This window comes from Megachile rotundata, chromosome 2, assembly GCF_050947335.1.
Source record: "Megachile rotundata isolate GNS110a chromosome 2, iyMegRotu1, whole genome shotgun sequence".
NCBI classification, from domain to species: domain Eukaryota; kingdom Metazoa; phylum Arthropoda; class Insecta; order Hymenoptera; family Megachilidae; genus Megachile; species Megachile rotundata.
This window is the reverse complement of record NC_134984.1, coordinates 6,840,298-6,855,696: the sequence shown is the minus strand read 5'-3', so window position 1 is coordinate 6,855,696 and position 15,399 is coordinate 6,840,298. Positions and strand designations below refer to the sequence as shown.

The following is a 15,399-nucleotide window of genomic DNA, read 5'->3' as shown; positions in this document are numbered from 1 at the left end:
GGAAAATATGGGGGCAGACCGTTCGCGGCCTCTAGGGTCCTCGTCATTGGGGCCAGGGGTCCTATCGCCCTCGCCCACGCGCCAATGAACAACAAAAAAAAAAAATATAAAGGGTAGGGAAGTAATTCCTACCTTTTTCTGGCGCAGTGGTTCGGTACTTTCCACCTCTGGGCGGCGGCGACAAATCCACACACAATGCACACGCACACAATAAAAAAGAAACAGAAAAAAAACGCAGTACTAACAAATCAGAACAAAAGAAAACTTGACGCGCAACGCAAAACTGAACAAAATGCAAAATTTAAATTTAAGGGGGGCGGGGGGGTTTGGCGAACGTGACTCTTGTCGCGGCGGCTCGCTGGCTTCTTCCCTTCTTCATTTTCTTCCCCGGTTCGCGGTATTCCCCCACCCCGAGGATTTCGGCGTCGTGAATAGGCCATCTCATGGCGACGTTTGGTGGCCAGATCCTGGGGCCCTCTCTAGGTGGCGGTTGGGGGTGGCTCGTCCCCAGGCGTGGCGTTCCTCGGTAGCGGGTCTGCCGGTCGCCCCCGCGGAGGATGACGGGGTGGCGTCGTGACCGGATAGCCGGCGACTCCTCTTCGGTGGACCCATCCCGCGCCTCCGTCGCTCAGGGAGAGGTTCCTCCGCAACCGGAAAATATTTATTAAATATAAAATTAAGCAAAAAAAAAAAAAAAAAAAAAGATACGAAAATAGAAAAGAAAAAAAAGAACTCTCTCTCTCTCTCTCGTTCCTGCCCCAGCGGCGAGGGGTCCGCTTAGGCGGAGGAGTGAGGCCGGCAATTCGGGGGGATCCTCGTAACGAGGCATAACAGAAAAAAGCTAAGCACCTAAATGAAAATATGCCTCGTTACAATGGATATAGAAACATAATATAACGACGTACTTCCCTTCCGTTTGTGGACTTCCCGCCTCGTAGGCCTCGGGGAGAGTGGTGCGGTGCGGATGGGCGACCGCGAGACTTCGCGAATTTTCGAGTAGACTAGAAGTTTTGAATATATTCCATATATTTTTCATAACTGAAAAATATGAATTTGGAGTGGGATTTGAGGAAACTGAGGAAAGGATACTAAATGTATGTTAGCATTTTCCAATGCATTTTGTAAAATCGTTTCAATTAACCGTCGCTATTTTGTCTTCCAACGATTTATGAATGGGAACGATGTTCATTATAGATGTGACCACGAAGTGGGGAAGGCGAGGATGCTGAAAGAGAGAATGAAATTGGCGGTATAATTGGTATGAATTGAGCGTAAAAAAAATGAATAATGCCGTGTCGTTGACGTTTACGTTTTATTTTAATATATAATAATTATAATTGGAAATATATAATTAGAACTAAATATAACTATCTATTTTGGTTTATTACAAAAAAATTTGTTAATTCCTCCGCGGCCGCCTCGCCGCCATCCGGAGTGGCCTCCTCCTCCTCCACGGCCACCTCACCGACACCCGGAGTGGCCGCCTCGCCGCCATTCTGACGGGCCCTCTCCTCCGCGGCCGCGATTTCGTCGCTGGGTTTTCAGAAGTCGCTTTATCATTTTTCCAATCTGAAACAGAAAAAAAAAAATTTCAAAATTTTTATTATACATTTTGTGTCAACAACTCTTTACGAATTCGTTCACACACACTTCACACTTCAATGTGTTAGTTATAATAATTTATGGCAAATATATAATTTAGCTGAACACATTACTATAGGTTTTATTGTAAAGTTAACTGTAATGATGATTAGTATAAATATAAATGTAGATTAATATATATATAAATGATACGTCTTTACGTCGCGGCGTCTCGTAAAACTCTGCCACGAGCACGCGTGCAGGTGTGGACACGTCCGAGAAACAAACGACGATCGCTTCGACGCAAAATTCCGTTAAGGGTGCAGTCCCGCGGCGGCCATCTTGCTTGCCCAGATCAGCGTCTGTCTCGCTCATACACCTTCGAAAATTCGACTTTATTCTGTACAGAGTATTTATTACTATCTAAAGCGACCAGAGCACCCTGTAGGGAAGTCCACTGAAGGGTGCTGTACTCGTAAAAAATTCATTTTCGCAATATTCGAGCGTTAAAGTCGAATCTACGAAAATCGAGTCATCTCTCTCACACCAATGCGATGTGCGAAGGAGACGGGGCGATTTCGTAGATTCGACTTTAGCTCTCGAATATTGCGAAAATGAAGTTTTTACGAGTACAGCACCCTTCAGTGGACTTCCCTACAGGGTGCTCTGGTCGCTTTAGATAGTAATAAATACTCTGTACAGAATAAAGTCGAATTTTCGAAGGTGCATGAGTGAGATAGACGCTGGTCTAGGCAAGCAAGATGGCCGTTAGCCTTGAAATATAGTTCAAGGACATTCCGATAGTAGCGCTCCGTGTACTTTTCACCTATTTTGGCCGTTTTGGCCAAGTTACCTACAGCGTCGATAAAAATACGAAACGGTCGATAACTGTACATAGTTTTCAGAACTGCGCTCGTCATATAATTCGACTGTTTTGTTAAATGTACATATATGCATTTATGTATACCAATAAATTACCACGTAAATTACATTATTCATTTGATAACGAATTAAAAATACTCAAATATTTTGAATCGCATCATGTTCTGTATATATTTCGTATACTTTATCGCGATAATCAGTAGTGTTATAAGTGTGGGGTGCGAGATAAGAATGTTTGTGCGGTATAAATCAAAGCGAGATGCGAATGAAGAGTATTTGGATCGATTACAGTATGAATGAAGAGTGTTTGGATCGGATGACAGTTCGTCGTAATAGGAATGCGTGTATGATTGAATTTCGGGGAGGAAGTGTATTGTGTAGTCAGAATGAATTGAGGAGTCGAGCGTAAGAGTCGAACGTGAGAGATTAAAAAATAAAGTCGTGCGTGAATTGTATTTTGTTGTTTTTATTATATTAAATAGTTTTGTTTTCTAAAACGACATATTTTAGAACGACGCGTAATATATTTTTCATTCTTTCGAATAAAGATTCTCTGAATTGTATTTGAGAAACCTTGTATGTACAGTATTGATTCGTAACAAGCAACAGTTTTGTGATTCGTAACAAGCAAATTTCTATCCCCCTTTCTTTGTTTGAAGTCGGCCGCTGAGTGAGAGATCTGAGAAAGAGTGAGAGCTCCGCGAAACCGAAGAAGTCATAAATTTTCACGTTCGTCCGAACAGTATAGTGGAAAGAGGACAGAACATATGTATTGTTTTCTCACTCTGATGCATAGCGATTCTGTCGTCCATTCATCTAATTCTACATTGATTCGTAATAAGCCACTCGCTCGGGTCTGGCCAGTTGCTTGTTACGAATCCGGTGTATTATACGTAGGCATGTTCCATTCACGAAATTTTACTTGTATTAAAAAGGGAAAGAATGTTATGTTCTGTCCTTGTCTAAAGAATAACATCTCTGCTCGACCGATTACTTTATAGTTTACCGCTACCGTCGTCGCGCTTGGGAACAAAGGCAAGCCGAATAGTATACCTGATTCGTAACAAGCAATTCGACAGACCCGAGCGAGTTGCTTATTACAAATCAATACTGTAATAATTTTTGACGTGTTTTGCTCAAACGCATCCAACGGAATTTTTTATTCTTTATAATTTATCAGAATCGTCGGATCTCATTTACGATACAATAATATGGTATCGGAGAGAAAAAATTCGTGTCGGTTGTCAGGAATCGAACTCGGAACCACAAGTCGCCGACTCTACGCGTTTACCCATGCAATTTCTTGAAAGTTTATTTTCTAATAATCGTAATAACGGAATCACATTGCACCGAATTTAGATAACAGAAAATAATATAGCACATTATCTCTTGCCAGCTATTAATTCGTCTCATTATAAAATAGATTATTATAAAATAGAAATAAATGTGAATAATTATCAAAATGTGACATTAATGCATTAGCTTCTGATGCAAAGATCTTTTTGAATTATCGTAATACATTTCTATATCCATGAGATAAAAAGAAATTGTATATAATAGTACATGCGGTAGCATAATATTGGAACTATTGTGGATAATATCACGTAACATAACCCATATTAAAAGTATTACTAAAAAGAAAATTAAAAATATAACATGAAGAAACTAAAAAACCATTCCATACAAGCGAGATTCGATCCCGCTCCCTTCAAACATCCACAGATTACGAGGCACGAGTCCTACCGCTTTCGCTAATAATGCGCTTCAAGTGTAATTTTACGTTTCTGAATATAACCGCATACGACGTAAAATTAATAAATTCGGTTTTTCATTTTTTACAACTACAGTTTGCAATATAAAAATCTGAAAAAATTCTATAATATGCGCTATATGAATTTCAATGTTTTAGAATTTTTTCAGAATTTTTATACGAGATTAAATAGGCAAAATAGGCTAAAAACCGAAATATTGTTTTTCCCTTTTTACTGCCCCCATAGTTGAGATAGGGGGTTGAAATTTGGTGTAAGACGTCTTTTTTTTGATATGCTATCGACTGCCGTATAGGATATTTCATTTGGCTCAAGTGCATTTTCGATCATCCCCTCCCTCTTTCCTCGAGTTGCGCTCGCTAGGAATAGGAAACTTAGCTCGAGCCCGTATTCCAACAAGTTGCTCGACGTCTAGGAATAGATTGATAGATATGGCAACAGCGTAACAATCCGGCAACGTTGCCTTCGCGTCCTTTTTCTGCGAAACGTTGGCGGGTAATAGGAATAGGAATAGGTGGGCAATAGAGTTTAGGTATATTTCTAGGTCTAGTCGATAGAGGACGCGACGCGAGTTGTCTAGTTTATTTCCAATATTCCCCGCTCATAGACACTGTCGCTTCGATCGATTCGGAGAAAGACTCAAACGGGACTGCACCCTTAAGGGGAGTGTACCGTTTTTGTTTACCTCCGAATCGATCGAAGCGACGATGTCTATGAACGGAGAATACTAGAAATAGAAAATCTGTAACGTCCCCGGGTACATCATCCAGCCGATAAACAGAGAAGCATTTTAATTCTAATATCTTTTTCTATTGTATTACCGACCGCGCCATAAAATTTCGCATGGTAATGGGATGGGGGTAGCTCACGCGTGCAACATTGTTTAGAATAGATCACCGATCGATGGCGCGCGCGTTAGTTAGAAAGAGACAGAAGATATACTTCGAAACACAGTTATTATAAATTATTATTTAAATGTTTATATTATGTATATTATTAATTATTCACTCATTATAAATTGCGTTATATTTTTAGCTATTATTTTATGTATTGGTTGCGATTAATTATTCCTTCTATTAAAACACTTATAATTATATCTAAAAATTATTAAAAATACGATTTAACGGGAAAACTTGTGAAAAACTAATTAATAATAAATTAAAGCGTATTTTTATTAATCAAACTAATATATATTTGCTACTAAATAAAACGTAATAAAAGAATAATTACTTTTTGAGCGGGAAAAACCCATGAATCTCCGGGTATAGGAGGGCGTGCAGCAGCGGCTGCGAGGGCAGAACAATCTTGGAAGTACTACGTGCCGGACCTCTTAGGAAGCGACTAACTGGAGCAGTTTTAACTGGTAAGAGCCTACAAGATTCTTAGTTTTGACTGGACAGCGGGTATCAGCCATTTGGATACTCGATCGTTGGGTAGTTCTAGTAGCCAGCTAACGCAGGCTTCCCGTTCAAACGGTCTTGTATCTGAAACTCCGTAAGGAGAGTGCTATGCTCAGCCCCAGAAGAAACTAAGACATCAACGAGAGCTCGCCAGTCACTCATACATATTTCTTATTTTTCTGAGTTACTAACTCGCCGTCAGATTCTCGGAGTTCGCTCTGGGTAGTTTAGTAGCCAGCTAACGCAGGCTCCCCATCATTGAGCGGCTTGGTCTCTGAAGCCCGTGTCTTTTGGGTGGCGTTTCAGTAATTTCAATAAATAATTAAAGTTGAGTCATTTTTATTTGCTACCCTGTTGGTCACACGACGGTCACTTGATTCTTGCATCGTTGGGTAGTTCTAGTAGCCAGCTAACGCAGGCTCCCCAATTAAGCGATCAGGTTTTGGGTGTCGATTTGTGCTCTGAGACAAAGGGCCATGAACTAATTAGTTTAGAGTCAAATAAGGAGTAACTGTTCCACGTCTAATACAAATTTTAGAGTTTTTGTAATTAACCAAATATTGTTCTGTCAGTTCTGTTAGGATCTAGATCCATTATTAAATTGCGTTATTTTCTTGCGTTGCGTATATCATTATAAAACCGCATAATTGAAGTGGTTAGCTACCGTTCTGCGATTTGCGTCAACAACAAGTCTATTATACTCCAATTTGCTTATAGAATTCAGTCACATTTACATTTTTATATTTACTAAAGTAATTGTTAATTATGACTCTTTTTCTCATCATTATTTGAATAAACCTAATTAATGAAAGGTATTAACCTGTAGATTTCACTCTTTAACCACACGCCACCACGATCCCACATTCTTTTAAAATTAGTTATAGTAAAACGAGTCGCTTAATAAGTAAAAGCCGCTCTTTGCTTCATAAGCGCTGTAAAATACCTGAGTCTAGTACCAGGGACGTTACAAATCTGTAAACAATCGTTGCCGGATTGTTACGCTGTTGCCATATCTATCAATCTATTTTTAGACGTCAAGCAAATTGTAGAAATACGGAAAGCCAAGTTTCCTAATCCTAGCGAGCGCGACTCAAGGAAAGAGGGAGGGGATGATCAAAAATGCACTTGAGCCAAATGAAATATCCAATACGACAGTCGATAGCATATCAAAAAAAAAAAACATCTTACATCAAGTTTCAACCCCTTATCTCAACCATGGAGGCAGTAAAACGGGAAAAACAGAATTTCGGTTTTTGGCCTATTTTGCCTATTTAATCTCGTACAAAAATTCCGAAAAAATTCTAAAACATTGAGATTCACATAGCACACATTATAGAATTTTTTCATATTTTTATATTGCAAACTGTAGTTGTAAAGAATGAAAAACCACATTTATTTACGTCATATTTCCTTATATTCAGGAACGTAGAAAATCAGTTCTAAAGTATTATTGGCGAAATTGATAGGAATCGTGCCTCGTAATCTTTAGAGCGCGGGATCAAATCCCGTTGGTTGAACAGTTTTAGTTTTTTCATGTTATATTTTTTTTAATTTACTTTTTTGTAATACTTTTAATATGGGTTAGGTTACGTAATATTGTCCACAATAGTTCCAGTATTATGTTAAATACTACCGCATGTACTATTATATACAATTTCTTTTTATCTTATGGATATAGAAATGTATAACAATAATTCAAAAAGATTTTTGCATTAAAAGCTAATGCATTAATGTCACATTTTGATAATTATTCATAATTATTTCAAATATATTTTATAATAAGAAGACGAATTAACAGGCGGCAAGAGATAATGTGTTATATTATTTTCTGTTATCAAAATTCGGTGCAATGTGATTCCGGTATTACGACTATTAGAAACTGAAATTTCAGGAAATTATGTGGGTAAGTGCGTAGAACCGGTGACTAGGAATTGTGGTTCCGGGTTCGATTCCCGGCAACCGATATACAAATTTTCTCTCCGATTCCATACTATTGTGTATCGTAAATGAGATCCGGTGATTTTGATAAATTTGCATACGTTGGAGCAAAACACATCAAAAATTATTATTATAAGGTTTCTGAAATACAATTTAGAGAAAATCTTTATTGAAGGAATGAAAAATATATTAGGCGTCGTTCTAAAATATATGTCGTTTTAGAAAAACAATCTCTTACGCTCGACTCCTCAATTCATTCTGACTCCACAATATTTAATAAAATCTGTATAGAAATTATATTTATTTATCGTTCATTGAAACACATGTAGAACAGTGACATTTTTTACAATACTATATTTTTTCACGCTTTGTGCATTCCGTTTTTTGACTACTGTTATTGACGCGTCAACCCGCTCGTTATCTGATGTCTTTTATTTAAATAGGAGTGGAGGAAACTCGCTCAACTCGCTCTTGCTTTGTCACTGATCTTGTTCCATATTTGCTAGATCAGCTGTTACTTCTTCTCTGCTTGATTCGTTTTTTTTATTTACAAAGTATCTACAACAGATAAAATGATATGATTATGTTAAATATTATTTTTATGTAACAACGAGGTTAAACGATTATCATTTAACTACAATATTTTTTTTTTTTTTTTTTTTTTTCTTACGTGGGGGAAATCTTCCAAAGATACCCCGCACCTTGGGGGAGGGCGCGGGGTTATGTGGGACTTTTACCCACTAAAACCCCCACGATGGTCCTTCTCCAACCCATGAGTGAGACCCCAGGAACTCTTAAAGAGCACGACTGGGGCCTCTGTACCATTTCTGTCATCCCGTGGAAGATCGGAAAAGACCTCCCTCCCATAAAACCAAAACTAATCCTTACGGCAGTGCCCGAACCACCGAGGCACCACCGTCCCCCCTGGGGCAGCGTGCAGGGCGTCCTGGGCCCCCACCCAGAACGCCACTGCCCTTATACAATAATAATTATTATAACATGTATGTTAGCTTGAATGCATTTTTGGGGAATCGTTGAAGTCAATTAGCCGTTGGTATTTTGTCCTTGAACGATTTATGAATGAGAACGATGTTCATTATGGATGTGGCCGCAGAGTGGGGAAGGCGAGGATGCTGAAAGAATGAACGAAGTCCGTGATATATAAAAACAATATCTAACATATATTATTGTTATTTTATGTATATATGTAAGATATTTATAGACGTAAATATAGTATTAATTACATTAATAATCTGTAACAATAAAAATTATTAACAGTGCAAGCAAAATTTTTACTCACGATTGGATTCTGACAAATCTATCGTACGATGCCCCTGGAGAACGACGTCACACGGCAGTCTACAGCGAGAGTGTGGGTACGGTGGGCGGTTACTCAGGAATCGCTCCGAAATGTGCAACTAATTACGAGTTCTGCTTTATAGGAAGGGAAAGGGTTTAAAGTGCTTTTAGTTATTTGCGGTTTACCAGCGTCCACAAACTCGATAGATAGCATGATCTATGAGTACAATTGCAGAATGCAATTGTCAACCATCGGTAAAGGTCGATGGTACTGCACTTTACAGTACAGTGCGACGCCGGACTGTTACAACCTCTGTATTAGATTCTGAAACAGTTCTCTTTCGCTTTTTTAAGCGCTCTCTTGCCTCTATTATGAATGAGGGTTCCCTAATGGGCATACCCCTGTTATACCGGCTGCCTATGTACTCCGGTAACATGCATTCACAATTCGTGTAACTCCCGTAAAGGAGTGATAGAGGATTTAATTCTGAATAAGATTTCCCTTTGCAAAAATAGGCTTTGAAGCTTCATTTTTTAATTATTAGCGAAAAGCATGCACCAATCATAGCGTGAAGATTACATCCTCTACCATCCCTTTACCTTGAGTTACACGAGTTGTGAGACACCCTGTATGTGTGGATGATCGGGACTCGCCATCGATCGCGATCATCGTTTGTTCGTCATTACAAGAGAAACCATGGCCGAAGCCGCATTAAGCAAGGTATGTACAACAATATGAATATAATAAAATAATATTATTACATGATAGTAATTACGATAAAAAAATAAATAAATCGTTTTATGTGCAGATGGAAGTGGTAGAAGAGCAAAGAAAATCGAAAGAAGAAGAATAAAGAGAAATGAAGGAGACGGTCAACAAGGCGACGGAGGAGCAGCCAAGAAATAGTTCAGACGACGGGCCGCCAACAGGCGCGGTAAGTCAAGCATTTGATATTTCTTTCTTTCGATGCATTTATTTAGAACACATTACATGTTCGTGGAATACTATTATTACGAACATATCGAAATCTGGCTGGAAATGTGTGTCCATGTTGATTGCTCAACGATTTCGTGAAGAAACGAAACAGTTGACAAGCAGCTGGCAAACGATGAAAAACGGCAGAATTCAATGCGTTCATAACAATATATATTGTCGCAATTATTTCAGAAACTTATAATTACTGTCGATAATACATGTCGGTGATCCTTTTTTGAAAATTGAAATGTGTAATATTTATTATTCTGTTTCAGCTAAAAAAATTATTAAAAAAATTACTCTATGGAGGCCATGCTGGGCGCGGACGGGGAGGCCACGGCCGGTCGCGCCGAGGCAAGCGCGCAAATTCAGGCGGTGGCCGTGGCGGGTACCAAGGAGGCCGTGGCGGCTCCCAAGGAGGCCGTGGCGGCACTCAAGGAGTACGGCGCGAGCGCGGAGGCGGGTTCCAGCGAAGCTGGCGCGGCGGCCGGAAAGGCGGCCGAGGAAAAATGATTAAATTTACCAATAATTATAAAGTTGTTTTGTAAATTTTTTTGTAATAAATATATAATATAAATTGAATGAAAATTGTGATTTAATTTAAAAAAAATCTCTCTCTCTCTCTCTCTCTCTAAATTAAAATTGAATAAACGTACATACAGCAATTTTTTAGCAATACGTACAAGAGTTTGCCATTGAATTATGTGACATGCGCAATGGCATACCCAGTCGACAAAGCTAAGTTGTAGTTATCGACCAATTTATATTTTTATCGACATTGTCGGTAACTTGGCCAAAAATGTCAAAATAGGCGAAAAATACTACGAGCGCTGCTACCGGATAATCGTTGAACTATATTTCACGGCTTACGGCCATCTGGCTTGCCTAGATGAGTGATGCCCACTTGGACGTCGCACAGTGGCGAAAAACGGCGAAAACGTGGACAAAAGTCAAAAAATGAAAATCGCAATTCTTGAAATCCGTTTAATGGAACTAATTTATAAGGAATCTGTGCATACTGTTTTCACATTTTAATGACTTTATTATTATCATTTCGAAGATATGAGCCTCCAAAGTTGAACATTTTTTAAAGTCAATTTTTCCGGGTAAAGTTTAACATAATGCTGTTCATTATTTTTTAAATATTATGTTCATCCACTATTATCGGCTGTTTATATGATATTTTAACATTATAATTATGTAAGTTGCACAACAAAATGTTTATTTTTAACACTGATATGGAAAGACATATAAACCACAGTCATATTTAACGTTTGTGTAAGGTAAAAGTTGTGATCTTCACCTCGGTTCACCTACCAAATAGGCTTAAATGAAAGCTGAAAGCTTCCCGAACAAGGATGTATAACAATATCTTGCGGTAATTTGCGGTCTTATGAGTTATTCCCATTTTTGTCCATATGCGCACCCTATTAACGCGCGCGACAACAGCAGTCCCGGACGTTTCACAGTTAACAAAGTTTAACATAATACTACTTAATTATTATTTAACTATTATATTCATCCACTTTTATTGGCATTTTTTATGTTACTTTAGTATAATAACTATGTAGGTTGCACATCAAAAGGTTTATCTTTAACACTGATATAAACTGAAAAAGAAGATATAAACCATAAACGTATCTAATGTTTATGTAAGGGAAAAGTTGTGAATTCCACCTCGGATCACCTACCAAATAGGCTTAAATGAAAGCTGAAAGCTTCCCGAATAAGAATCTGTAACGATATCTTGCGGTAATTTGCGGTTTTCTGAGTTATTCACATTTATGTTCACGCGCGCGTCTTATTATCATACGTGACAACAGCGGTTTCGGACGTTTTTCAAATATGTCGTCAATGACCTTTGCAAAGTCTTGCTTTGTAGGTGAGATTTCAATATCCACACCCATATATATATATATATATATATATATATATTACATATTAGATATTTAAACATTATTAAAAAATTTTAAAAATAAAAATTTATTTGTAATTTCTGATAATAAAAAATGAATTTGCTAATGAAAAAAATATTATTATGATAGTTCAAACATTCAAGTTTCAAATGCAAAAAGATTGAATTAATTTCGATAAATAGTTTCCGAGATAAAAATTCGTACGTACTACTTAACTAACCGTACTAGTTAACTAACAAATCAAAATTCGATTTTTAACACAACAAATTAATTTGTAACACTAATATAATCATTTTATCGAAAAACATTTAAATAATTTATCTCAGAATCGAAGATATTAGTTTTGTCCACGTTTTCGCCGTTTTTCGCCACTGTGCGTCGACCGATTGGACGGTCCCGATTCGACGCGTTCCAATTCGAAGCGGTGCCGATTGGACGCGTTCCAATTCAAAGCAGAGCTTATAGAACCTAACCTAATCTAATCTAACAGCTTCGAATTGGGACGCGTCCAATCGGCACCGCTTCGAATTGGAACGCGTCGAATCGGGAGGCGTCCAATCGGTCGGCGTCCAAGTGGGACACCCCCGCCTAAGATCAGCGTCTGTCTCACTCATGCACCTTCGAAAATTCGACTTTATTCTGTACAGAGTATTCTTCGCACATCGCATTGGTGTGAGAGAAACGACTCGATTTTCTGAAATTCAACTTTAACGCTTGAATATTGCAAAAATGAAGTTTTTACGAGTACAGCAGCCATCAGTGGACTTCCCTACAGGCCGCTCTGGACGTTTTAGATAGTAATAAATACTCTGTACAGAATAAAGTCGAATTTTCGAAAGTACATGAGTGAGACAGACGCTGATCTATGCAAACAAGATGGCCGCCGCGGGACACTCGCCTTAACACGCAAAAATCATTATATACTACTTCACGAAATACGTTGCTCTAACTATAATACAATGTATGTTTACTTACAACTGTGTTACACTCCCTACATTACTTACTTTATTTCTGGAAAGCGGATATTGGCTTTCCGCGCTTGTTCCTTCCTCTTCTCTCCGTGTTTCTGTTTCTTTTCTTCTTTCTTTCGCCTCTTTTTCTTTTCTTCTTTCTTTCTCCTCCATATTTGTTTCCTTCGATTCTGTTGTCTTCTCTGTTTCCTGTGCTGCAGTTTGAGCTAGTTCCATCTAGATATAAATAATTTCATAATGTAATGTAACTAAAAATTACTTACTTTTTCAATACCTTCGCGTATGTGTATAACTCCGTCCATGATCAATTTGCAATTGCTGGATCGACGATCTATTCCGCGATTCGCAATTATGCATCCCACCACTGTCCCTCAGTTGCACCACCATCTCTCATTACGGGTAGGAATATTACATCATAGTATGCTCTGCAAAATACGTTCTCCTTCTCTTATTTTCTCTCTCGCTTTTTTCGCGTCTATGTTCATTTCTCTTAACCGTTATACTTGCCTTACCGCACTGACCTATTCCAGTGTCGCGTGCCCAAGCAGGTGGTGGGAGAATCTGTCTCAGGGCGTTGACCCCAGAAGACGGATCAGCTGTTGCACGTCGCTGCTTGGCCCGCGTTCTTTATTTACGAAGTATCTGCAACAGATAAAATAATATAAATACATAATTATTATTGTTCATATTATATCGACTATTGTTTAAAATTTTATTTTGTGGAATCTGCAGCTTACTTTTTACCAAAGACCTGTAATAATTAAAACTAAATCCTACATTTTGTTTGAAAAGCATACATTACCTGCAACGCACGAGAAGGTGGTGGGCTTCTTCCATCATGATGAAATGAAATAAAACAGAAAAGATAAGATAATTATAATTTCAACCCGTGAACAAGTCAAAAGATGCACGCCAACCAAGAGCGTGCGGGCCGGCGTCTGTAACTGCACTTTATAGCGCAATCCGACGCCGGATCGTTGCAACGTCTTCGTTATTTTCTGTAACAGACCTTTTTCGCTTTTTCAAGCGCTCTCTTTCATCCATTATAAATTGGGGTTCTCTAATGGATATACCCCTGTTATACCGGCTGTCTACATATTCCGGTAGCATGCACTCAGTGTAAAACTGAATCAATTTGGCTTCCATCTGATTCTTCCAGAACACGTCGTCTCTTTCGACGGTAACGCATTTTATTCCTTTCCTTGTCCAAATGCAAAATATGCAATATGATCTGCCTGTTATGTGCAGCTGACCTTGCACTTGGTAGTAGTATTGATGGGTTTTATTTAGTGTAGTACCCACATCATTTTCAAATATCCGCCGGATAGATGGAATTGTCTTGATTGCCTCTTCTGGCAACAAATTCTCTGCTGTCTTCAGGCACTTTATTTCCACTATGCCCTCTTTATCGATGATACTGTGGCGCCCTTGGCACCACATACGCCATTGCCTTTTCTGTTTTCTATATTCTTTCTGTTTTCTAAAATTCTGTTTCCTGTTTTCTATCTTCTTTAGCTTTACGTTCTCTAATTGTTTTCACTTTCTATAGGGTCTCGCCGGGGCCTGGTCAGTGTCAACGCTCAGGCCCTTGCGAACCTCTTCACTTTCTGTTTTATGATTCTCTTCCGCTGTACCTCTCCTTTTCCGAACTTTCAACGGTTTTTCTGGATTTTCCCACTTTCTATATTTTCTCTCTTTCTAAACTGTTTCTTTCTTCTTTTACTGATGAGTTTTCGAGGAGAGGTTTTAACTAGCGACGAGACAGTCCGTCAGAGTCATTCTTATAGCCTACATCGTTTCCACTGCTCGTACGCATTTTAATAAACTTGTGTGGAACGCAACATAGACTTGATTATTACGTTTACCCTTATGCGATTCCCACAATACCATCCGACGATGCTCCTATGAATGAATGGGATCTGTCAATGAAGAGTCCACATTCTTTAATATCTTTCCCTGTATATTTCTTCAATTCTTCACGGGCAATTTCTTCGCACTCTTGCCCGTATTTAATTGCAAGTTCATTAATGATTTTTGGATATATCAATCTTTTCACCAAGTTGCCACACAATGTTCCACTTCTTCGGCGGCATACACTTGCAAAATTCGATGCCGTTAGATGTTTCGATTTGTACATGTACCATCGCGGATTTTTCGATTGTCCGATTGTTTCTATTTGAATGGCATCCTTCTTTTCTTGCCAATAACGGAGCATCTCCATATGTTTTTCTTGCTGCAACTTATAAATATTTATATCCATATCAGGTTTTGCAGCGTTTTCTCCATAATTCGCATCTTTTTCAGAGTGGAATTGTTTCCGTACGCGTGTCGCGATTTCCGTTTCCTTTCTTTTCTCAACATTTTTTTTTCATTTTTTTTCTTTCTTCTTATTTCCATGTCTGATAAAACTGGGCGGTCTCTTCTTCATCGCTCTATTCAATCGCGACAATGGTTCCTTGGTGTTGTACTATAACACGGCAGCAGCACATCTTGCCGTGTACGATCCTCTTTGGCCGAAATTTAATCTTTTCCCACCGATGTATTTGGCAAGGACGTTGTTGAAGCTCTCTACGGGATTGTTGTTACAATTGTATAATAAACTTTCCGCATGAGATGTTAGCGGCTGAAGTATTTCCCTTATGAGCTGGTATACTCCCATACTCTTCA

The 15,399-nt window shown here is 38.6% G+C and overlaps 1 long non-coding RNA gene across 3 annotated transcripts in view; it reads right to left on the bottom strand.

Annotated features, from left to right (window-relative positions):
* Nucleotides 1-1,295: 1,295 nt before the first annotated feature.
* Nucleotides 1,296-15,399, bottom strand: part of LOC143264003 (uncharacterized) — an 81,622-nt gene continuing 67,518 nt past the window's right edge. For 2 of the 3 annotated variants that reach the window (XR_013037335.1, XR_013037336.1), the window contains exons 2-5: nucleotides 13,240-13,374; nucleotides 13,007-13,157; nucleotides 12,766-12,948; nucleotides 1,296-1,569 (exon numbers count right to left, since the gene is read on the bottom strand). This is a non-coding gene — a long non-coding RNA (uncharacterized LOC143264003). Of the gene's footprint in view, nucleotides 1,570-12,765; nucleotides 12,949-13,006; nucleotides 13,158-13,239; nucleotides 13,375-13,534; nucleotides 14,827-15,399 lie in introns of those variants that run through there. The other variant, XR_013037337.1, reaches the window with a different exon arrangement.